Genomic DNA, 26,989 nt, shown 5'->3' with positions numbered 1-26,989 from the left:
AACTCAGGCAGGTGCCCTGACTGGGAATCGAACCAGCGACCCTTTGGTTTGCAGGCCAGCACTCAATCCACTGAGCCACACCAGCCAGGGCCAGAATAGATATTTTAATGTTCTATAAATACTGTTTCATATCTTATATAGGAAAAATGTGTCTGCTGATGACAGGTCATAAAAATAGAATCCAGACTATAACTTGAGTACTTCAGACTGCTCTGCAGTTATTAAGTTCAATGTCTTGGCAGGATTTTTAAGAGTTATTCAATGAATATATCTGCCAATGTATTTATCCAATTATATTTGAGATCATATTTACATACCCTACCATTGTGGATTGTGGGTTTGTAAGAATTGCTATTGTAATGATTGACACTTTCCTTAGCCAAAATTGCACCTCAGAAATGGTGTAGGCTATCGTCACAGATTGCTTTTCAAAATTACCTTGCCGGAGTGTTATAAGCACAATTAATTGTTTGCAATTTGATTTGAGATCTGCAGGCAGAAAAGGTGAAATGTAATTTCCAAGTAGTTATGTTTACCATTATGGTCTAATGACATATATTAGCCATACAAACCCAAAGGGGACATAGCCTAGGGACAGAATTCTAGTATTTTAAGCACAGAGGCAGCCGAGCGATTCCTATTAACGTTAATAGGAGTCAAACCCACTGTAAACCTAAAGGCAACGATCGCAACCGGTTGCCGGGCACTGTGACAAGTAAACACCATCTAGGAGAGAGCAGTTTCTGTGTGTGCATTTCCGAAACTGCTTCCCCGTGTCATTCACATGAGTGTAAATTGGTAATGAGAGTGTATTGGGGCATAAATAAAACTTACTTAGTTTCAGCTGGTCGTATTTGAAGAGCTGCAGCTCAGTAAAGAATCTTCAGGCAGAAATAATGACCAGAAGAGTAGCCGCATATCATCTGCTCAAGTGACTAACTGTATCGAAGATCCAATTTCTTTTTCATTGCATCTGAAATATTGAGATTTCCTAGGTACCAGGAGCTGAGCTTGATACTAAAGATAAGTTACTGACTCTAAGGGTCACAGTTTCTGTATTTTTGAGTGTTGCAGAAGATACATAAAAAGTAAAGTCACAAGAAGGAACTATTTATAAGCTGTGCACTCCAGATAAAATGTGGTTCTGTTTTTCTGTTTAGTATGTCATGAGCTTGGAAGTGATCACTCCATCCTAACAAAGAAAAAGCTAAATGACCCGAAAATAAACATCAGCGAGGGCGCAAGACAGGTGGTGGCCTCTCAAATTAGAGATAGACAGGCCGTTACAGAAAGTCACAACTTACTGGAGCAGAAACCCATGAGAGGAAAACTCCGCAGGGAACAGAACCAGGTGAGTCAGGTCCGGCTTTCACCCCCAAATTCCAAGGCACTCTGAAGGGCAAAGAGTACAGTTCAAAGGGACAGAGCAGGCAAGGGGACCTGACTTGGGTCTGGCAGGTTTGCTGGCATTGTAAGGCTGGTAATATAAAACAACTACAATGAATACAGTAAGGACTCTTACGGATGAAGTAGATAGCATGTAAGAACAGATGGGCCTTATAAACAGAGAAATACATTAACTTTGTCTTAGTACCCAGGAAAAATACTTCCTTTTGTTCACTCCACAAGGCATTCCATGTATTTAAACTTTGCTTTTAGAAAGCAATTATTTTTCTTGGTATGGTAGACAACTTCTAAATATTTTGGCCGTATCCATAGATGTAAGTAGGCCCCATCGGCATTCACATTCTTGTATGTCTTCTGGGACAATACCACAATCTTGCTTCAATCTCTCTCTCTCCAACACTACAGAGAATCCCAGTGGATATCAGCCCTGGAAATGCAATTATTTAACAGCGAGCCCAAATAGACCCTTGCCTTGAAAGTGATTTTCAGAAATAGTGTTCCCTGAAGCAGAACATTCTGGAATATTATATCCCTCAAAGTATTTGGGTCCTTTAGCTTAACTGTGTATCTCTTATCATAAACCATTACCTACCTTGAAATTCGGGAGTTCAAAAATCTGTTGCTTATAAATAGCATATTTATATGTTAACTATCGGCAACTCACGGACCTTCATTCCTTTTTTATTCTTATTGCCCTGAAGACAATTTCTAAAATAATTTCAGAGGTAGGGAGCAGTGAATGAGGTAGGCCTGGGGAAGACAACAGGGTAAAGGCATTTAGTTTCCAATGTCCCAGGAAATCGTTTGGTGTTATATGTGGGCTCCAAGGCAGGTTAAGAAGGGACAGAGAGTGACAGCTTGCTCTCTCATCTGTAATTAAATGTACAGAGTCTCAGAGATTTACAGAATAGAAACCTATGATGATTAAATCACTAAGAAAAACATAGTATATTTTTTAGGGTACCAGACAACATCCATTGTCAAAATGATGTAGATTTTGACCTAACATTGTGTTCTCTGTTTCTATATTATGTACTTACAACATCACAAAATAATTTATATTACCAATTTAAACAGTAGTTTCATAATTGGCACATTTTGTATATATTAATTGGTTGGCCACCAGTACTTAGCTCTGGTCTCTGCTTTCCGACTTACTAAAAGGATCAAAATAAAGCTGAGAGTTTGTGGAAACTGTGTTCTTAACATGAAGGTGTGAAATATGTAAACTTCTCCTGATGAAAACAAAATAAGGGAAATCTCGTGTGAGTCATCCATGGCCTGAGGCATTTGCTTGGCTTTGTCTGAAAATAAGTTAGTGGGTGGCTCTCTCTGCTCCCATGGCTGCCTTGAGACTTTGCTTGTTTTTTGTTCAAAGGGCCATCATTGGTCAGAAAGACAGGCGAGTAGGGCTTATTATAGCCTCAGCTGATTTTCTGAATGACATCTAAGCCTGCCTAACATTACAAACAGAGTCTCAAAATACTTAACTATTAGCACTCAGCTTTTTCTTATCAAGATTTAGAGGAAATTGAAGAAGACATATTTTAGCAGGGAAATGTCAAGTTTTATGGAAAACGTTTTTATTGATTCCTAATTATTAAACTGCCTATAATACATTAATTAAGACAAAAATTGAAATATAGATAGGTTTTATACATTTCTGAATATGAATATGTGTGGGCTTATATATCTATATACATAACCACAGGATAAAAGTAGTTTGCATATGAAAGATATATATCTTTTATTCAAAGTTTTCATTGGAATCTCTCATGTAAGATTTTTCTAAGCCCCTAAACTGAAAGGAAGTCTTTTTCCTAAACTGCTTTTTGCAAATGAATGCCAGCTAGAGATGGCTTCCTCCTCCACCAACCTGTTGCCTCCACTCTGGGCCACTTCAGGGAGGCTCTGCATTTTTATGAGAGTTCCGTCTTGGATTATTCCTTTCCATAACACTTGGAAACAGACACTGAAGCATTGCTTGATTTTCAAAATGTTTTTGAATTTACGTGAGTGGATTTTACTCATTTGTTTTTACAGGAAACTGATAAAGTTTGTTTGGTGTTCTTAGCCATAAAGGGAGGAGTATAGAATGAGCCTCCCATACAACTTGAAACCTTCCAACATCTGAAACATAGAATGCCAGAAGAAGAGGAAGAAATTGAAAACTTATTTGAAAACATAGTGAAGAAAAACTTCCCCAATCTGGCAAAGGAAATAGACTTCCAGGAAGTGCAGGAAGTCAGAGAGTCTCAAAGAAGTTGGATCGAAGGAAGCACACACCAAGGCACATCATAATTACATTACCCAAGATAAAGAGAGAATCTTAAAGGCAGCAAGAGAAAAAGAGACAGTTAGCTACGAAGGAGTTCCCATAAGACTATCAGCTGATTTCTCAAAAGAAACCTTGCAGGCCAGAAGGGGCTGGAGAGAAGTATTCCAACTCATGAAAGGCAAGGACCTACATCCAAGATGACTCTATCCAGCAAAGCTATCATTTTGAATGGAAGGGAGGATCAAGTGCTTCCCAGATAAGGTCAAGTTAAAGGAGTTCATCATCACCAAGCCCTTGTTATATGAAATGTTAAAGGGAGTTATCTGAGAAAAGGAATATGATAAAAAAATATGAACAGTAAAATGACAACAAACTCACAACTATCAACAACCAAACATAAAAAAAAACAAAAACAAAAAAAAACTAAGGAAACTAGAACAGGAACAGAATCATGGAAATGGAGATCACAGGGAGGGTTATCAGCAGGGAGGGGAAGGGGGAGAATGGGAGAAAACGAACAGGGAAAAAGAAGCATAAATGGTATACAAAATAGACAAGGGGAGGTTAAGAAGGGTATGGGAAATGTAGAAGCCAAAGAACTTATATGTACACCAACCCATGGACATGAACCAAGTGGGGGATGCGGGTGGGAGAGGGGGTGCAGGATAGAGAGGAATAAAGTGGGGAAAAATGGGACAACTGTAATAGCATAATCAATAAGCTATATTAAAAAAGTAAAAAAATCATGAATGTTCAAATCAAAATTTATTTCTACAAATTAACTCTACACAGAGCCAATGTGATTTGCTTAAGCTATTCGCTTTGTTTCTTTCAAGTTTACCATAAGGTGCAGGTACAAATGGGTGGTATTGCTTTCAAGAGTTTCTCTTTGGAAGGTGTATTTCAACTGAGCTTTCCTTACATAAGGAGTGACATTGTGTTGGGAACTATATAGTCTGCGCCCAAAGCAATCGCAGAGCAAACTTGCCTACAGGGTCCCCCTCCCCCATTTTTTCGTGAAGGGTTGGGGAGCGGAATGATATTAAAAAAGCATTTACAACTCAAGAACACCTCCATTTATCCTCTTCATGCTCAGGGAGAAATGACGTCTTCACAAGACAAAGAGCAGCAAAAGAAGATTTTTAAAGCCCAGTCGGGCTTCAGCCTTTGATTCCCTCACGGAACAGCAAGTGGGAAGTGAACAGGCCCGTTTTTCAGGATCCAGCTGTCCTAGGAGTCTAGAAACCAGAGAACTATCTGGTGGTCATTTGTTCCTTTCTCCTGCTCAGCTGACTTAAGTCTGCTCTTAAAATACTCTTCTTTAAAAAGTGCCACAGAATCGGGAAAAGGCTTGTGAACAGACCTGGGTGTACAATTCTTAGACCAGCCCATCTGGGGCCTTCTCAATCATTTGTAGAGAGTATTTGCGTACAGCTTCTAGTTCTCGGCACTGCAGCGGGCCTTCAGTTCCGTCTGCTTGTCTGCAGGTACCTGGAAACAAGTTGTAAAGAGAGCAGCTAATCGCAGAATGCCAGCAGTATTGTATATGAGCAGCAATGTTTGACTGACTTGCCCATGGACTAGTCCCATGCTATGGGCTCCGTTTGTACAGAAGTGCAGTCAGAAACACCTTCTGTGAATGCCAAGGTCAATAAAAAGCAGTAATGTCAGAGATGCTTTCATCTTATTCCTGATACCACGAAGTTCCGGAAGAACGAACCTGTCTGAAGCAGTTCATGCCCTCTGCGTCGCAGACGATGTGACAAAAATCGAGCATACCCAATTATTTTAAAAGGGCATCGATGTATTTGTCTTTCAGAATGCAAGAAGAGAATATAAGATTCTTTTAACTATGAAAGAGGGGTGGATGTTTATACATCGTCTAAAACTATGTATGTACATTTACAAATGTAAACATCACACATGATGATTAATCAGAGGAAAATAATTCCTTGGAGACTGCGGGCTCCCTTTCAAAGGTAGTTCAAGGACAGGTGTTTACAGTTACTGCATACAGAAAAAAGAGTATAGTTTTGTACACAACACTTCATTTTCTAAGTCTGTTAAATTATTTCCTTCGGTATGCTTTTATTATTTAAAATTCCATGTCATCCACCAGAATCAGCCACTCTTTTCTGAGTTTCTCTCACAAGCAGCTGCTAATTAGGCGAGCCTGCGGTCTCAGAGCTCCGTACAAAATCCCATCTGTCAGTACTGGGTAAGGCAGAGAAATCTACCGGAAACAAAAGGCTTATAAAATTCAAATAAAAGCTGGATTATAGGGGGATTGTAATATTTTGTTTCTGCATGTGTTTTGCAAATATTTTACAGTTTGTTTACCTTTCAATTTTTTTCACCAATAAAAGTAAAGTGAAAGAGACACACTGTACAAATTACTGGTGTAAACACAAGCAGCAACCTGGAACCAAAATTTCAGACGATCTCAGGAAACTGGGTACCATGGAATGAGGGAAGGAAGTAATGCTATATTTTCCTATCTTGCAGCTACTGAATAATGCTTGAGATTGTTAGAAAGATATAGATTGATAACTTTATCAAATATGAAGGGTGTCCGGTAGGAAAATAAGGTAACATACAAAACACAGAAATTAACTTTAACTTGCAGTCTAGCATAAACAGGTACGGGGAAAGTAAAAGTACAAAATATATGTAAAATTTAAAATAAGAGCAAAATTAAGGTATGTGTAACTATTTTTTAAAAACAAAGACTTTCTGTTTGAAAAAAGTAATTCAAAAAAGCCAGAGTCACATGCATTATGTAATGGCTATATTTCCATTACAGAAAGACTAATGTGAGGGGCTATACGATGCATTTGGTGTACATGGAGCCATCAAAACAGACCACCTGTATTCCCCCCCATAAAACAGAACTAAGGCAAAAAAGATTTGGCTTTTGGTGGTGGGCAGGGTACACAATGCAATATACAGATGCTGTATCATAGACGTGGATACTTGAAACCTATATGATCTTATTGGCCAATGTCACCCCAATCAATTTAATTAAAAATATTGTTGAGAAACTAAGAAAAACCTGCACACAAAGCTTACCATATTGTTAGCATGATAAATGCCAGCAGTTACAATCACTTTAGGACTTTACACTATTGTAGCACTTAGTTTCCTCTGACTTCACCTGCATCTAAATACACGTATGTGCACACACACATATGTACAAGAAAAACCCCAAAGAGCAACAGAACAGCATTTTATCTGAGCAGATGTGCTCAGCTGGCTTGGTCAGAGATTGATTCCATGGTTTAGGCTTTCGTACGTAGAGAGATGGCATCGCGAACATTTTATAACAGAGTTTTAACATAGCAGAGTTTTGTTAAAATTTAATCTAGTGAAGGGTTTGCTTGTGCCTTAGCTTTGTCATTATACAGTTCGGTGTTGTTTTTTTTCTGCCCCACATTCTCAATAAAATTCTTCAACATCTGAATCTAATTCTGTTTTTCTTTTTTGTATTAAATGGATTAGATAATCCATTAAACAAATGGAGGGAAGCAGCATTAATGACACGTTGCTCTTGCATTATGAAGTTAATTGGATTAACTAAATTAGCCCTTTTACATTCAGGCCTGCATATGTTTTTGACATTTAAAGTGAGAAATCATCAAGAGAACTCAGATTTCTGTGATTTTCTCTTGTCGTCCTCGTTACAAAGCTGAGGTCAGTAATGCATTTATTCCCCGAACCACCATTGAGACTGCGGACCATTAACAAGGATAAAGTTTAAAGAAAAAAAGAGAATGAGCAACAACAACAAAAGTCAAAGAGAACAGAAAGGAGGCGAGAAAGGAATCACTGAAATTTCAAGAGGTAGAGTCCTCCACACCAATCTACCCTGATTTAGGGAGCAGACTAACCACCATGCAAGAAAACCATAGTCTGCCTTCAAACCAGCGGGACATTCCGGGGAAGACCTCACTGTCGCAGCGGGAAAGTCCAAGGCTCAGAGTTCTCTGTACAGTCATGGCCGCGTAGTCCCAGGTGTCGGGGTGAACCACAGACTGCAGATAGGATGGTGTCCCATAACAGCACAACAGGGCTGAAAACTATGTTTGATACACAGACACCTACCTGTCTGTTACAATTGCTTAGAACTTTCTGCACAGTGACACGCAGTAGCCCAGGGCTTACTGTAGCCCAGGAGCAGTGGACCAAACCACACGGCTTCTGCCTGCAGCAGGCTGCACCCCGAGGCTGGTGGAAGTGCACCTGTGATGTCCACACAACAAAATTGCCCAAGGTGCACTTCTCAAAACATGCCTCATGGCTCTATCGGGAAATCTTTAACGCCTTGCCTAACCACCTAGGCTGACCTTAAAGTTGAGCTCCCTGGGTCCTAACCTCTGTGGTTGTTCCAGGGACACAGCCCTGATTCCCAGTCAAGGTTAAGGCCCACTCCCGGGGGGGAAGGCGGCATGTCTTGGCTGTCCACCGGGGACGCTCAGTTCCATTTCAATGTCGTGGACCTCACTGCACTATGAACACATACGTTAGAAAATGGTACATACGTGATGCTTAGAATGTGGGAGAAGCTGGGCAGCAGCCCAGTACAAGGTGGCTGGGGTGAGCCAGGCATGAGGGAGGGAAGACCAAAAATTGGTTTGTAAAAATGAAAACAAGGACCCAGTCGGTGAAAGACAAATACCATATGATCTCACTCATATGTGGCATCTAAGGAACAAAACAAACTAACGAGCAAAACAGAATCAGAGGCATGGAAACATGGAACAGACAGACAGCTGTCAGAGGGGAAGCGGGAGGTCGGGAGCAGGACAGGTTGAAAGCACCTGAAAGGGTTAGATGAAGAACATATGTTCATGACTCAGGGACACCGACAACTGTGTGGGGACAGCCTGAGGGCGGGGGCGTGGGTGGAGGGGGCAAAGGGGGAAAATTGGGATAACTGTAACACCATAAACAATAAATTATAATTTAAGTTTAAAAATAACAAAAGGGGCAGTTAAGCTACTGAAGCCTTTGGTAATGTGTTTTCTGGCCTGTTCCGACGTGTAGGTGACGTAGAACGTAAGGAACCAGGCAGGGCAGCCTTTGTCCTTTGAGAGCGTTTGGTCAAATTCTCCTGCTCTCTTTTCAGTTAATGCCGTTTGGACCTTCCTCTTTGCTGTCATGGCGCTTCACTGCCCCGTGGCCCATCCTCCACCCAGAGGGGAGGACGCAGGTGAAAGGGAAGGGGAGTCGTAGCAGCAGGCAGCACGCACAGGCTTATCGTGAGCATGTAAAGCCAGACAGAACAAAAGGCTCAGTGCCAAAATTCATATTGGGCTGGATAATAGGACTAGATAGGAAAAAAGATAAATTCCAACTTTTTAAAAATTAAAAAAACTTTTTTATTGTCGTTCGATTACAGTTGTCCCCATTTTCCCCCCATTGCTCTCCCCTTCCCTGCCCGCTCCTGTCTCCCACATTCAATCCCTCCCCCATCGTCGTTGTCCATGGGTCCTTTACACCTGCTCCTGGACTCGACCCTTCCCCTTTTCCCTGGTTCTCCCCCTCCCCCTCTCCTCTGTTGCTGTCAGTTTGTTCTTTATTTCTGTGTCTCTGGTTCTGTTTTGCTCACTTGTTTGTTTTATTGATTAGGTTCCACTTACTGGTGAGATCATATGGTATTTGTCTTCAACTTTTTACCTCCCTCTGTGTGGGAAAGCACAGTTTGGCAAAAATAAATACATTTTAACCTTTAGCCATAAATATTTATGTATCTTTGAAATATTTCTGAACCACTCAGTATCAATGCATACAGGTGTTAAAGTAATTTGTGAAGTAAAAAAATAAGAACATGTTGACATGGACGTGGAGACAAGGGAACCATTGTGCACCGTTGGTGGAAACCTAAATTGGTTCCGCCACTAGGAAAACTGCACGGGGGTTCCTCTAAAATTAAAGAGAACCATCACGTGGTGCATCAGTTCCACTTCTGGGTATACATCCGAGAAACATCCACATCCGAGAAAACAGATTCAGTGTCTCCAGAGATGTCTTCATCCCCATGTTTGCTGCAGCATTATTTACAACAGCCGAGACCTGGACACAACCCAAGCGCCCTTTGACAGGTGCCTGGATAAATAAAATGTGGTCGTATATACAACGCAACATTCTTCCTCCGTGGAAAAGAAGAAAACCTTTCATTCGTGACAACGTGGGTGGGCCTTGAGCCCGTTACGAAAAGCGAGTGCAGTCCGACAGGGAAAGACAAATGCTGTGTGATCTTACCCGCAGGTGAGGTTTAAAAAGGGCTCATTGGAAGCACATGCGTTGCTGGTTGCGAGTCAGGGCTTGGAGAGAGGAGATGGGTGAAAGGGGTCAAAAGGGACAAACTTCCAGTTGTAAGATAAATAAGCTCAAGATTAGTGAAATTTAAACTACTAAGTAATAAGTTTAATATTACAATTGCCAACTCTAGTAAACAAAATATTAAACAAAAATCATCTTATAAATACAGAAGAATTTTGAATTCTAAAAATCATAGAACAAGAAGGTGTTACATGATGATAAAGGGCATATTTTATTTGCAAGTTGCAAAAAATTGTCTGAACTTTCCTTGTTCGTTCTACAATAGCAGGTACATTTTTAATAAACTCGTGATGAACAGAGTTATTGCTCAGGCCGGAGTTGCTATGTGTATTTTGGGTATATACACTCCTTCTGAGGGTTTTCTTTTAGAAGTGATAAAAAGTATTGTTTTTTTATTACTGTTTGTGAAGCTTTTAAAAATGTTCTCATAGCTTATTGGCAAGGGACCATTAGAATGCTGATAATGGTAAAAGAGTAACTTTGATTTTGAAACTTTATTACTTAAATTTTTGTTGCCTTCCCTGGACGTGCAGAATACTGATGCATGCTGGTACAATAATTACCAACATTTCTGTGAAGGCATTTTTATCTGTCCAAGGTTTCAAGCAGACAAGGGGATTGAAATCCGAATGTACAACGCAAGTTCTTTTGATTATCCTGAGCATTAAATTTTAAAGCAACTCATACCTAATCCACTGGAAGATTTTTTTTTTTTTGGCTACCAATTACTTTTTATTTTGCCTTGGTAATGAGTGCTCATGCTCTTGGTGTGAACTTGAAGCATACTACTTGAATGCATAGTTTAAAGATTATGTGAATTAATAATACAGTCTGATGTATTAATTTACATATAATATAAATCAGTAGTTATTTAAAGCATATACTTATCTTTACAATAAAATGCAATAGTATTGTATTAATCAATTTTGTAAAAATGTGGATTGCTCTTAATGTCTGTTATAGGCTGACTTGTGTCTCTTCCAAATTTATATGTAAAGTCCTAATCCCTAGTACCTCAGAATGTAACCACATTTGGAGATAAGGTCTTTTAATTAAGTTAAACTGAGGTCATTAGGATCGACTCTAAGAGTCCAGTGTGACGGATGTCCTCACAGGAAGAGGAGATGGGAACACATTCACAGAGGAAGGACCATGTAAGGAGAAGAGGGCCACCTACAGGCCAAGGAGAGAGACCTCAGGAGGAACCAACTCTGAGAATCCCTTGACCTTGGACTTCTAGCCTCCAGAGTTGTGAGCAAATAAATTTCTATTGTTTCACCCACCTGGTTTGTGACTCTTCGTTATGCCCTAGCAAACTAACACGTTACTGTGACAAATTATGTGTGACATGGCAAAAGTAATTATATGAAATTATTCCTTTTGCTGCTGTATCTTGAACATTTATATCATGTTAAACATTTGGTACCGTAGTTCACCAGTTCACCTCTTTCCCAGCCAAAATGAATCTTTTTTTTCTCTACAAACAAAGTGATTTAGACTTCTCAAAATAGTTTTCCTACCTGGAAAGGATACAAAAAAAGCTTCAAAATCACAAATACAAAGATGCGAGGATTGCACTACAAACTTTTCTATGAAAGCGAACTCAACACACGTGGTAGCTTGGTGGTGACTTCAGCAGAAATTCATCTGTCCCTGACTCCCTGCCCCCTGCAGCAAATGAGTAACTTCAAATTAGTTAGTCATTGGCAGTGGGTGGGTGGTTGGTGGACTGGAAAATGCAAGGAAGTGGGTACAGAATTTGGAATGAGACATACTTGTTTTTGCCTCTTACATGATAACTGAGGGGAAAGTGACTCATCTTAATGTACATGATTTTCTCATGGTATTCTGAGCCTTTGTAATTTAGAAATATGGAAAAGTGACCTTAAAAACTTTTCAAAAATTTCTGTTTTATCATATGACTAGCAAACCTCACTAAAATATAAGTGAGAAACAAAATAAGTGTTTTTAAAAGTAAATAAGTATTTCAATGAAAGGAGGTATAATACCAAATATAAACTAGATACAAATTATTAGAGGAATATTTATACAACTGTATCAAAATTTCCATACAATGATGCATTTGAAATTGGCTCAAGTGTTTCACAATGGGCAGACACCTGCACAGACACAAACTACAGAAGTTAAGAATAAACAGAAGTCTGAGCGGATCTGTAACTAGCAAAGAGATTACATTGTTAATTTTAAGACTTCCCACAAAGAAAAGCCAAATTTCAGGTGGCATCATGGGTGAATTCTGCCAGACTTTAAACAGTTAGTACCAGTTCTTCACAATCTCTTTAAAAAAAATGAAAGAGTAGCTAACACTGTCTAAGTCATTCTCTGAAGTCGTCATTACCTTGATAACAAAACCATATGAAAGTATCATAAGGAAAGACAACAAACGAACAGAACCCAAAGTTACAGATGAGTGTATTTTATAAATATAGGGGAAAAATCCTTTACACAATGCTAGCCATTTATAAGAGGTTATACATCATGATCGAGTGAATTTATCCCAGGAATGAAACCTTGGTTTAACATGTAAAAATCAATTAATGCAACACACCGTTTCAATAGGATCCAGGGGGTATTCAGCCTGTCTTTTTCCTATTCTGTTTTCTGTTGCTTTGACACTCTTGCTGCCCCTGGAGGAATTGAACCGCCCCCTCCTTTCCCCTCCCCTCCCCCCACCCAGAGTTAGTCAATTACAAGAGGTAGCAAATGACTTGCCTCCAACTGTGCCTTTCACATGCAAACCAGCCAATTCCAAGCCCACACACCAACCACCTCCTCTGTGGGGTTCTTAAACTCAGGGCCTCAACCTCCCCGCCTTAATCTTCAGGGCCAGAGACCCCAGAGTTGAGGGACAGCTCCGGTATCCCACAATCTGCTGCAATGATTCCAATCAGCCAATCTTAAACCCGCTTACCTGTCCTCATCCATTACCTGCTCTGGACACCACAATGTAATCTCCTGCCCGTGGGTTCCCCTAACTGCCCTCTTCCTGTCCCCCACAGCAAGCCTGTGTGCCTTCGCACAATGTACCTGTCCCTTATTTTTAGGGAACTGAGTAGACTTACTCCTTCATACATGGTCATCTTCATGTCTGCATGTCTTACCATACCTAATTTACAGTAAGTCCCAGCTACCCTTGAAACACGGAGCAAAACCATGTGATTATCTCCATAGACATAGAAACAGCATTTGACAAAATCCAACACTCTTTCATGATAAAAACAAAACAAAACAAAAAACACTCAACAAAGTAGGGAAGAGAACTTCCTGAACCTGGTCAGAGCATCGCAAAACACACACAGCTGACATCTACTTCGTGCAGAAAGCCCGAGGGCTTGTCTGTAAGATGAGGAATGAGATAGGGTGTCAGCCCTTGCCCCTTCTATTCAAAATTGTACTGGAGTTTCTCACAATTAATCCAGAAAAAGAAGTAAAAGGCACCCGGTTTGGAAAGGAAGAAGTAAAACTACGTTTATTTGGAGATGGTATAATCTTGTATGTAGAAACTTCTAAGGGATTCCCTAAATGACTGTTAGAACAATGAGTACAGCCAAGTTGCAAGATACAAGATCGATACACAAAAGTCAAGTTTGTTTCCATACCCCAGGGCAGTGTTTTCTATGGTTCCTGTAATGAATTACCACAAAACTTGTGGCTTAGGACAAACACACAGAAATAAATATATTATCGTGACCTCGTGTCTGCCAGAAGTCAACGGGGGTCTCAGTGGACCTTCAGTTCCAGATGTCAGCAGGGCTGCACTTTTTTTCCTGGGGGAAAATCATTTCCTGTCTTTAAAAAAATCCTATGAACTGCCCGTATTCCTTGGCTCATGGCCCCTTCCCTACACCATTCCGACGTCTGCTTCTATCCCCACATCTTCTGCCCTCCCCTTGGGAGCCGGAGGAAGATCTGGGAGTAATTACTAGTGGTTGTGGGGTTTCTTTTTTGCTTTTTTGGGTGATGAAATGCTCTCAACTTGATTATGGTGATGATTATGTAACTCTGTAAAAGCACTGACATTGACTGAATGTTAAACTTTACGTGGACAAATAGCGCGGCATGAGAACTGCATCTCGGTGAAGCTGTTGGAAAAGATGCACAAAAATTCAGGACAGTCACATGAATAGCATATTCACATAAAGAAATACAAATGGATATCAATTTCCACAATATGGTATCTACACAAACCTGGACATTTTTATTCACAATATTATTATTTCTTTATAAATATTTTAAATTCATGGTAAAATTATAAGAATGCAGTTAAGAAGACAGAGGAACATTTGAAAATAATTAAGAAAAATTACCACCAAGAAATAGCTATGTTGTATATTTTACAGCATAACTTTGTATTCTCTATTAAGTCATGATAGTTTTTTATAAGGAAGCCAAGATGAAAGGAGTTTATGTAAATTGATACAGTTTTTGAAATTCGCTATAAAGCTGCTCACTTTGATTATTTTAAGCACAATTTCCCATCGAAATGAACAATTATTAGGATCATCTTATGCTAGTGTGCTAGAACCGTGTGTCGAGAAGATGGCAAAGAACCACAATATCTAAACATATGAAAAAGGCACAGTTCAGCCTTGTGAGGTGATGAAGTATTTTAATTGTGGTTTTTAACTCAGGCAGTTAAGTCTGTTGAAGTCGAGGGCGACGCTCCAGCATTGGGAGTGGATATGGCTCTTACGAGCCACAGAATGAATGAGTGTGACTTTCCAAAGGTCTGTGCATGAAGTTTGTCTTAGAGAGAGAAGGAGATTAAGAGGATAGTGAATTCAGAGCACAGTAAAAGAATATTTCTCCATGCGACAGACAGTCACCCTGTGGATTCATGGTCACGGTGAGATGGTTAAATTCATCTTCAGTCTCAGTAATTTTATGAATGATAATAAAGGCTTAGCTTAACTAGCATATTGATGGATGTGTTAGCAAAGAGATGGCAGTAAGTAAACCGTGTTAGAATCTGAGCAGACAGCGGTGTATTCACGAAAAAGGACTTGGTCCTGAAAGATATCAAAATGTGGACTTAGAGACACGCATGATCAGCTTTGCTGACCGGCTAGTTTGTTCGTCTGTCAGGGTCCATTCACCTGAGTCCTCTCCTGATGTTCTGCCCGAAAGATATGTGTTCTCTTCGTGCCTTTCCTTGGTACGCAAGGATGATACCCCCGCCTGAAAATCTCATAGAAAGGACTTGCCTGATCAACTGTCACCTCGCAGAACAAGACTCTTTATTGCTAGAAGAGTGCAGAGCAGGGCCATTCTGGGTAGGATATTTAAGTGAGGGTTTCCACAACATAATAGGATAAGACAGGTATCTCCCACTCACTGTTTTGCTTAAAACTTGACTTCGAAGGTCTGGATTAGCCTAGTAGTAGACAGCATATTTTTAATTTACTTTCTCAGAATGTTCATTAAAATACTTATGAAAATAATAGTAATAATCATGATCATTACTCTGAAGATAATCCCAAAAACAATACCAGAACTTAAGGTACACAGAGCAGTTTGGGCCAAGGCCCAGCTGAAATGCTCACCGATTTCAACCTTGGCAGCAGTGGAGCACAGAGAGAGTCGGCTACCAGCTGTGTGCGTTTTCTGCAGAAACACGATAGTGGTGTCTCCAAATTGTTAAGAGCCAACATTCATTTAATACTTACTCTGTGTGTTGGGCACATCCCTACTATTGATAAGGGAAGGCCTACACATTTGACTCTAAAGAGAGAACTATGTTTGATGAACCGCTGGGGTCGGGGGATCGACACTGAGAAGGGGTGTTTGGTGAATTACCTGAACACAAGATGAGCTGGGACGAACCTCTCTCTCCCTGGAACTTCCTACGCCCCTAGGGCCACCCGAAATCTACAGGTATGCATCTGAGCCCAGGGTGTCTAGTCTACTGTGTTTCTGCAGGCCTCAGTGGGGCTCGCCCTCCACAAGGGAAGGGCAGCAGGGCCCAGGCGTCCCTCTGTAGGAGTCAGGCCTCCAGGGGGTGCAGAAGAGCTGGGAGCAAGCTCTCTGTGTCCTGGGAGGGTGGAGAGCAGGCCCTGCCCTTGGAGAGAGCCAGCCTGTGCCTGCTTGTGCCTTGTGCCTGCTTGTCACCACTTAGTCCTGATTCTGTCACAGTCCTAGAAGGTAGCTCTGTTCAAGTTCAAGATAAAACCTTTTCCTACTTATCCCCTAGTTCTTTGATAAGAGATAAGCCCGATATACTAAAAATAGGAGGGACTCTAATTTTTCTGCCAAATTCAGTGCATGAAGATATCCATCTACGGTGCCTGCGATGGTTCTGGACGACACACAAGGGTGGAAGGACCCACCGCTCTCTAGTGTCCTAGCTGTTGAAGGGGAAGTGCTCCTAAGTTGTGTGTGTGTGTGTGGTGTACCTCTTCTTTGTGAGGCCTGGAAATTAGATTTCTGAGCTATGGATACCATGGGAGGTCATATTCCTACATTTTTCTGCTTAATTCCCACAATGTGGCTATTATATTTTGGAGTGTGAGAAACGTAGGCCACGCATCGTTATTTGTTTTGAAATCTCTCTTCCTGACGTCTTTCTGGGCCCTGATTTCAGCCCATTCTTTGCCTTGAGTGGGTGAACCTGTGAAGACTCCCCTCTGTCTGTTCCCTTCTCTCTGCTCTAAGTCTCTTCCCTTCTACTTTTCTCTTTCTCTCCTCCTCTTTTTCTTTGCAGCTCTTGGACTGTGTCCCTCACCTTTATTTTAATGTTTCCTTAGGGCACATTGCAAAGGTTTCCCTCTTACAGGGACATAAATACAGACACCTTTATAATTACAGCCTGTGAACAGTGGTTTCTATTGATAATTACATCATTCCTCTTCCTTCTCGGATAAAGCTGGCCAAGGAGAAAATGTGGGAAGAGGTTTTGCTTTGCCATTTGAAATGTGGACAAAAAGTGAAAAATAAGAGGCAGAACTCAAAGATTTCACATGGTAACAGACACACCCGGTGGTTGTTTCAGAATGGAACCGAAGCTCTTAGCAGGAGGGTGCGGGTCAGAATTAATTCAAGTTGCAATCACAGGTGCTGTAAGCTGCTGCATCTTTGTTTATATGAATTCTTCCGAGAGTTTGCTTCATTATTGATCTTTCTGCGCTGACATTAACAGGCCATTTTGCATTAAAAGGTATTTCCTTATCTTTCCATGCACACTCAAATCGCAATTTTATTAAAAGATAAAAGATATGTGTTGAACAAATTGGAACATTAACGAATATTACAATTCTTTTAAAAGTTATTTAGCTTCATGATAACATCAGGTTTATGTTATGAGGCATTCAACGGCCTTGCTGAGTAAGAATCAAGGTATATTTTGTTATATTGGCTAACAGACTGACCTAGAAGCCTATTATTGATGTACACAAGCTCTAAAGTATCCAATCCTATTTCAAATATTATATGTTTTTAAAGCTAACTGACTTTTATCTATGAATATCATATATGAATCTGTTGGATAACTTCTAATTATTAAACATTTCCATATTTAGTGGCCCAAAAGAGAATATTTAAGTAAGAAATACAGTTCATGGGTTTTTAGTCTTTAAATAAGTATTTACTAAAATGCTTTGGTCTCAAATTACATTATAATAGGTATTAATGATAAAAGACATCTATCATGGTCATTAAATCACTCAAAATAATATCACGAAGGTATTTGCCAAAGAAATGATTTTGATTTGGTCAATACTTGAGAAAAAAACAAAGAGATGTTACATATATATATTCATTCCTAGGAAAGTATTTTCAAAATACCCCGACAGTGAGATTTTCACTTCTGGGAAGGTGGAGTAAACATGGTTTTCCCTATTCTTTCCCACCAAGTCCCCATAAAAAACCTGGACTCTGTATAAAAACAAGAATATTCTGAAAGCTTGAAGCTGGCCAGAGAGCTGAGAGCTAATAACCCAGGGGCTGAGCGAGTCCTATTTGATTTCAGGTGCTGGACAGACAAGGTGGCACCTGAGACAGTGTTAAAGCCTGTTCTCTCCAGCCCAAGGACAGGTGAGGGGCATCTTAGCAAGATACAGCTTTTAGAGAAGAATAGCTGTACTCCAGCCCAACACTCAGACAAAACTGTGGCCCCACGTGTCCCCCAGATGACAAAGGCTCATTGGGGAGAAAAGACTTCCACCCTTTCCAGGTGCCCCTCGCCTTCCCTACTGTGCTGGTGCCAGAGGAGAGCCAGTGAATCCAGGGGGAGAGCTAGCCAGGGCAACAAGGCAAGAAAAATGCTACAGTTCGGAAATGAAGAAACCACGCTGTCCCTCTTTGCTGGTGACGTGATTGTCTACATAGAAAATAACCAGGAATCTACAAAATAACCATCAGAATAATAATCGAGCACAGCAAGGTCAAAGGCTACAAGATCAACATTTCTAGAAGGAAGCAGGGAACATCTGACATTAAACATAATGCTGTTCACAGTGATGTAAGACATGAAGCGTGTGTACCTCTAACAAAACCAGCACCGGAGTTGTCTGCCGGAAACCACGCAACACTGATGACAGGAATCACAGACGATGTAAACATGTGGAGAGGCAGACATTCCATAATCGTTTTAGGAGACATATTGTAAAGATGTCAATTAGCCAAAAATTCATATACAAGATTAACACAATTCCTTTTCAAATGCCAGCAGTAATTTTTATAAGTGGACACAAGGTTAGCATGACATTTATATGGAAAGATAAAGGAACAGTTCATCGAATAGCTAAAACGATTAAAAAATCAAGTGTGATGGACCAGTCTACCCACGCTGACGATGTATTGTTTTTTAGCTACAGTCATCAGGCAGTCTGCAACGGTGGAGGGAAAGAGACTTAGACCAATGACACCGGACAAAGAAGCAAGGAATAAACCCAATAACATGTATCAAACCAAGTGTGACAAAGGTGCAAAACCAGTTCCATAGAGATAAGTTAGCTTTTTCAACAAAATGATGCTAGAGGAGTTTTTCATCCATCCGTAGGGAAAAAAAAAAAGAAAGAAAAGAAATCTGAATGTAAACCACATACACAGTTACACAAAAATTATTACCATACACTACTATTAGACAAAAATTAACTCCCAGTCGATCACAGTTGTAAGTAGAAAATACGAACTATATGTAACACTTTCAGAAAAAAAAGTATAGTAGAAAATCTTCAGAACGAGACAGTCTTGTATTAGACAACAGTTCTGAGTCAATGGTGAACACGATTCATAAAAAGGTAATTAAAAAGTAGTATTTCATCAAAATTAAAACTGCTCTGTCAAAGACCATGGGCAGAGTATAAAAATACAAGTCCCAGAAGGGAAGAAACACAGCTACGAATCACACAGCCAACAGAAGGCTCATGTGTAGAACACGTAAAAAACTCTCTAAACTCCACGCTGAGAGTTAAAGCAATTCAGTAAGAAAAGAGAGAGCGCAGGAGCAGACACGTTAGAAGGAAGGATGTGGAGACGGCAAGCACACACAGGAAGTTATGAGCAACGCTCTGTCTGTCACACAGAACCACAATGGGATGCTCCCACACCGCTCCCAGCCTGGCTCACGTGACAGCAGCGACCGTGGCAATGCTGAGTGCTGGCGAGGACTGTGACGGAGACTTGGTCACTCCCATGTTGTCGCTGGGAACACCATATGGCACGGCCTCTCTGAAAAATAGTTTGGCAGTTTCAAACCCCCTCAAACACAAAATAACTAAATATGCACCTACCCTACGACTCACTAAATCAGAGAAATGAAGACTCGTGTGGACACCGAAACCTGCCCGTGGGTGTTTCCAGCAGTCTTATTTACAACAGCCAAGCCTGGCACCGGTCTAGATGTTCCTCAGAGCAAGCTGTGGTCATTCCCCAGGAATGACGCTCACCAGTAGCAAACCACTGACAGACGCAACAGCAGGGTGATTCTCCAAAGAATCTCCAGTTGCATGTAATGGTCTCCAAGTGATGTGTCACAGAAAGGCAGAAGAAACGAGCGGTTGCCAGGCCTCATGGAGGAATGACTGAGGGATGTCTGTGGAGGCGGAAAAGGGTGGGTCTGGACTGTGACATTTGCAAGATGCCACCGCTGTGGGGAGCCGGGCACGGGGAGCCCAAAGGCTCCCAGTTCCATTGTCGGCATGGGAATCGACAATTATCTCAAAATCAAGTTTAATTACAAAACTCTCCTCTTTCCCACAGGTATCTGGATGAGGCTGATTTTTCCTCATGTTTCAACCAAAACACCATCAGGCAAACAATGAGGGCAGAAGCTCATAAGAATCCAGCTGACTTCCCCCAAGTCAGACATTAAAAATATTTGCCACAATGTAAAGCCACGCCATTGTTCTTACTTTACATACTTTTGTGTTTGAAAGTACGCTCATTTATTTCTTTAAAATATGGTTTTGCTGGTAATATAATAACGTTGTTAATGACATTTTCAGTAATTTATAAATATTTTGAAAATGTCTGTTTCTTTTTCTTACTAGAGTAAAGAATGAAAGATAAAACCCACATAAAGAAGTCTCTTTAGGCTCTTCTCAGAGTGTTAGCAGGCAAACAGGTCAGGAGACCATAAATTTGAGAACGACTAAATTAGACATTGGCCAATATTCATTAAATACACTCAACTTTCAGTTTCTTTTGTCCGCATAGATGTTTGAAATCCTATTTTCCTCTCCAAAATGTAATGCCACGAGACAAAATGGTCAGAGGTTTAAGCACTGACTGATGCAGAATTTAATTCCAACAGACACCCAAAGATCTGTAAACAGAAACCATAATGAGACTTTTCTCAAAATGTTATTTTAATCTTTGTCTCATGTTCTGATTAGAAGTTACAGACTTCGTGAGCATGTATTTAAGTCCTCCAAACATTTAATAGTCAGCAACTGTCAATGACGACGTATTTCCCTGTAGGCAGCACGGAAATGAACGTTTCTTCGAGACTGATCTCTCTGATGAGGCCTTAAATATTGAGATTTTATTTATTTATTATGTGGGAAGGTGGCTTTTTATCCCTGAAGCCAACTGACAGGAAAATTGTAATTATTGTACTCTCCTGGTGCCTGTTTCTCTCCCTGCGTGTTCTTCTGTGTATTAAAGAATATTCTCATCTGTGATTTTTCTGTTCAAATCTTTCCTCCCTTGCCACAGATAAATTAATTTACAACAGACAACAAATTCAGGTGCCAGCAATTTGTAAACAGGAGTTTAAAGCAAAAGTTTGCTTTTGTCATTGATTAGCATTAGGAGAAGGCTAGAGCTCAGCTGAAGTTACAAATTTGTGGCTAATGGACTTATTTCCAGTGAATTGGTACACAGTGCTCTCAGTCCAGGTCCCTCCTTGTCACTTCTACTGAGGAGGTATCACAAGTGTAGGTTTGTGACATAATCTTTCCTAAAGTCAGCTGGGCAACTGCTTGGCTCGCTGCCTGCTAAGCAGCCCAGCACCAAAGAATGGACAAGAGTCACATACAATAACTATGCTAATCACTCAGCTTTTATTGAATGCAGGTTCACTCAAAGTAGGACATCACCATACTTTAATATCCTGCTCACATGCTAACAATGTAAGAGGAATATAATCTTCGCACACAGAGCAGTCAGTGGGGGTTAACGAACCCGAGTCCCAGAGTCTCGGTCTGCAGGTGCAGGAGACAGCACCGTGGGCACGGGAGTCGTCAGCGTCTTGCAAGGAAGGGTCTCCAGGGCCAGGTGGGCAGACAGAGGAGGGCAGAGTCTCCGGTGGCCAGTGCCAAGGGAGATCAGCGTGGCGTGGGGCACACTCTGGTGTGTGGAGCTCAGCTATCTCCGCAGTGGTCTGAAACCTGCCTCTGTTACACCTGGAAAGTTGTCTATTCCATCCTTTTGGGTCCTTTCGATATATGTCTTGATACCCTGATGTCAAGTGGGGAATTTGCCCAGGAACTGATCTATGGGCAGTCCCACTTTGCAGACAGAGCTGTTCTTATCACATGGGCAGATATCTTGGGTGGGTCTGCTTGCCAGACGTCTCTGCTCTGACTTAGGTGGTTTCCCTATTGAACCAAAGTGTCATGGCTGACTGGCAGCCATATGGTTGACATGAGTGACTCTGATTTGTTTTATATACTTTATGCTCTCTTGACCGGATGAATGCTATTTTATTGGTCCTGCTCTCCACAGGAGGAAGCAGAGATCACTAGGTAAGAGATCTCTAAAACACTAAAGCTCTGTTTATTTGTATTTAAAATTGTTATCTTATTTTCACGGTCAGACGAAACTCTATCTTTCTCACCAAGGTATGGATTTCTTTCTCTATGGTAGGGCATGCTGGGAACATGTTTGAGATATCACAGATTACTTAACAATTATTTACATTTTTATTATAAACTCAATGCACATTCATATTGGCTTCATCTTTTTCCTTCCTTCTAGCCTCTGTCTTCCTTCCTCAGTTTTGTTTCTTTGCCCAGTCATACCTGGAGCAGCACCCAGCGACCCCCCAGCTGTGCTTTGTCACTGGCCTCTCATTTCTTCTCTTTATCCTCATTCTAGGAATGAGGTTGAGTGATATAGGGTGATTTGGGTTAGTCATACTACCCTCCAGATCTTATCTTTATTCATTCATATACTCACTTGATAAATATTTATACCGCTTGGGCATCTAGGATTGCCATATACAAAACTTAACTCAAAATGGATCAATGACTTAATGTAAGAGCTAACACCATAAAACTCTTAGGAGAAAACATAGTGGTTTTTGATCTCAGACATGGCAATTAATTCTTAAATTTAATACCAATCCATGATCAATAAATGAAAAAAATATCTAAATTGAACTTCATAAAAATAAAAAGCTGATGGGCATCAAAGGATATTATCAACAAAGCAAAAAGATAATCTACAGAAAGGGAGAAAATATTTGCAAATCAACTACCTGATAAGGGTTTAGTATCCAGATTAGTTAAAGAACTCTTACAATTGAACAACAAAGAAGGTAAGAATTTACTTTTAAAAAGGCAAAAGAATTTATTAGACATTCTTCAAAACAAAACCCCCAAATGGCCGAGAAGCACATGCAAAGACACTTAGCATGAATGGTGACTAAGGAAATACTAGTCAAACCAGGAGGAGACTCCACTTCACACCCCCCAGGAGGGCTGCAGTCAAACAACCTGAGTGACAAGCACGGCAAGGACGTGGGGAACTAGGGGCTCCCTACATCGTGTTGAGAACGGAAAATGTTTCAGCCACTGGGGAAGAAATTCGGACTGTTCCTTAGAAAGTTCAAATATATAACTCAGCAATTCCACTCTTAGGTAGATGCCCAAAAGAAGCAAACACTTATGTTCATAGAGAATGTGTACACATGTTAACCTACATGTCTATGACGGCCAAAATGTGACTGTCTCAGGAGTCATAGACTCTGGCAACAGGCAAACGGATAAACAACTGTGGCAGAGGGTCCAATGGGGCATTATTCAGCCGTGAAAGGGACACACACCACACCGCGGACGATCCTCAAGACCATAATGCTAAATGAAAGGTGCTGTGCATTAAATGCCCTATAATGTGTAATTGTTTATATGGGAAATGTCCATAATATGAAAATCCATCGGACAAAAAAAGCCTATTATAGGTTGCCGGGACATGGGGAATGGAAAGATGCAAAAGTAGAGAGGGGTGGCTGAAGAGTGTTGTTGATGTAGTAAATGCTACCGAACTGTACCCTTTAAAATCATTAATTTTGCCCCGGATGGTGTGGCTCAGTGGTTGAGCGCTGGCCTGTGAAACAAAGGGTCGCTGGTTCTATTCCCAGTCAGGGCACATGCCTGGGTTGTGGGCCAGGTCCCCAGTGCGGAGCGCATGAGAGGCAACCCCACATTGATGTTTCTCTCCCTCTCTCTAAAAAAAATAAATAAAATCTTAAAAAAATAAAATCATTAATTTTATATTATGTGCATTTTGTGTCAAATGAAAAAACATGGGTGAAGCCAAAAAAAAAGAGGCTCAAAGTTTATTTTTATCCCATCTCTTTTAGGTCCCTGGGTAGTACTGGTATATATTGAAATACTGAGGATCATTAGTTTAAAAAATTAAACCTATTTCTCTCAGTGTAATGACTGTCATTAAAATAGAGGACTTTTGTTATTAACAGGAAAGTAATTTTCGATCATGTTGAAAGCAACAAACTAGTTTGTTTATAATTTCTCTCTCAAATAAGAGCTCTTTTCTGTTTAAATAGTTCTTGTTGTTATGATCTGTGAATTTCTGTAAATAGTTTTAATACATGAACTGCTACAATAACGCAAAGTGTTAGTACATTTTCCTTCCATTTACAACACAGTAAATTTGGATAAACCAATATTTTAAAGTAATTTCGAATTAAAAAAAATGAAGACTGTATGTAATAACCCATCCCTAGATTCCATCAACAGATGAATGAATAAGCCAATTGTATAGTAACAATGGAGTATTATTCAGCCATAAAAAGGCATGGGGTCCCGATAGATGCTACAACTTGGATGATCTAGAAAACATTAAGGTAAGTGAGAGAAGCTATGCACAAAACACTCATGTTGTGTGATTCTTTTTATATGAAATATCCAGGGTATGCAAGTGCATTGAGACAGAAAGTAAATTATAGGTTACATCACTTACTTCTAAAGATATTCTTGCCCACTGATCACCATAACCTGTTCGCCAAGTGTTCTAAAATCATCCCATTGTATTATCTGTGCAATGTGGGGAGGCACCCAAGACTTGGAGCAGAGGAAAATAAAAATAAGTTGTGTTGGTAATGGGAAATAAAATAATAAGTTCTGCTGGCCTTTTTAAGAATACAAGAAAATTCAACTCTCTCAGCTGCAGCTAAAGTTACTTGAAGTATATACTACCTAACAGAATACTCCTTTTGACAGAGTTCCGCTTCCTGAGTCCTTGGCAACCCAGGGAGTCCGCTGGCATTCTGTCAGAGAGAAAGAAGATAATGGAGGGACTGCGATCTCCCACCGGCGGCTGTGAACCCTGCAGCCCTCAGGAAGGTATGGAAGAGAGACTATTGTGGACGAGCTCCTTTGTAGACTTACTTCCGACTGTGACTGTTTTTAGAGTCAAATGTACATATTTTATCTCAGGTACAAATAAAACAAATGTATCAAACAAATATAAGAGTGGAGTTTTAGTAAGATGATTGAAGTCTTTATTTCTTTAAAATAAAGAAAAATAACAGTTCTTTACAAGGTTATATTTGAAAAAGTGTTTCCTAGTATATATGAAATCATACTAAGAAAATAAAAATAAAGTATATGATGGTCCCCAATGACTTACAGTCTTTCTAGTAACAAATGCATGTATTTTTTAGTTAGCGTTTTTGGGAAGTTGGGGGCCTCTTCTGTTTCCTGCATTGAAAGCCCTTTGACCTTGATAATGAAGTCACCTTACTGCAAGTAATTTAATCAACATATGTGTCGAAGCACTTGGAAATGACTTTTTCCTTTAATTTGGAAACATTCCCCTTTTGCTATTAAATCTTATCATGCGACATTTGCATGAAAATCAGTTGTAGTGTCTCAGAGTTGACTTTGAGCAAATTTTAGTTGCATAACCATACATGAGAATATCAGTGCGTAATCCACAAACGTTTTCTTCATCACAATTTATACACATTTTTAAAATAGTATTGCTTTTATTCTACAAAAAATTATTTTATTTTTTGGGGGAAGGACATCTGAAAATTTTAATAAACTTACCCATATAAATATTCTAGAATAATGACATATGGCGCGAGTATTTTTACATAAGCCGTCCCAAGTCAGGATGAGCTAGTCCCGTGTAAGCAACAGTGGTGTGCTCGCCACAATCACACTTTGGAAATCTGCCTTCCGCTAGATGCACATAGCTTAAACACTTCTAGACACTTGGCTTGAATTTGTAATGACACTGAAAACTAAAATCATGATAGAATGTTTTCAAGAAACATAATTTCTGTTAAATGTCAAATTTGCTTTTTTATAATTTTATCGATGTTTTTTAGAGACAGAGCGGGGAGAGGAGGTGGGGGAGAGAGAGAGAGAGAGAAGGATTTGTTGTTCCACTCATTTATGCACTCACTGGCTGACTCCCCTATGTGCCCTGATGGGGGATTGAACCCGCAACCATGGCGTGTCTGGACGATGTTCTAACCGAGTTATCCAGCCAGGGCATTTAAAAAAATTCTTTCAGCAGATATATTTCTACTTGGTTCCCTATTTAAGTGGATACATAGAATCAAGTAAGAAGTGAGACTCCAAGGTAAACCAGGTTGTTAGGACCATCCCCTCTGCTCACTGGGAAGTGTTGTCATTCTCTGCCCAGTTGTCAACTTTGACCTTAATCTGGCAGCAATGGCCCACCTGACACATATTTGAAACAGGCCATTGCGTGACACATTAAAAGAACATTTTGATTTGACAGAAAGGAACAAAAACCATTTCCTTTAATAATGGGAGCTGTCAGTGAATATGGAGCACTACTGGCCCTTGAGGGTCCACTGCTCACTCATGATGGCTTAGGGAAGGGAAATACTGGGTTTTGGCAGAAACTGTACTTTCCTAAGCCAGCTGCTCAGATTTAAATAAGAGAACAGGTATATTTGTTATAAAAAATAATAAAAACTGGCATTGTAACACATACGACGTTGGGCAAGTTGGTGGCTGATGGGGATTGCATGACGCCACATACATATGGAGTAGGTCAGTTCAAAGTCACCAGGGACCTGGCTTTGTAAAAAGGGGGCTCAACATTCTCTCACCCCCCACATCCGGACACTGTGGGTTGCTGGTCTCTTGGGTAAAAGAGAAGGAAGCCTTTTATGCTCTCACCTTAAAGACACAGTGATGCCTCATGGTCCCAACCTTTCCTTGGTCAGGAAGAAATACTAAGAATTGCCAAGAGGAGGAATGTGCCTGGGTTTTGCAT

The sequence above is a fragment of the Desmodus rotundus genome, chromosome 6 (genome assembly GCF_022682495.2).
Source record: "Desmodus rotundus isolate HL8 chromosome 6, HLdesRot8A.1, whole genome shotgun sequence".
In the NCBI taxonomy this organism is placed as follows: domain Eukaryota; kingdom Metazoa; phylum Chordata; class Mammalia; order Chiroptera; family Phyllostomidae; genus Desmodus; species Desmodus rotundus.
Note: the sequence above shows the minus strand (reverse complement) of the source record.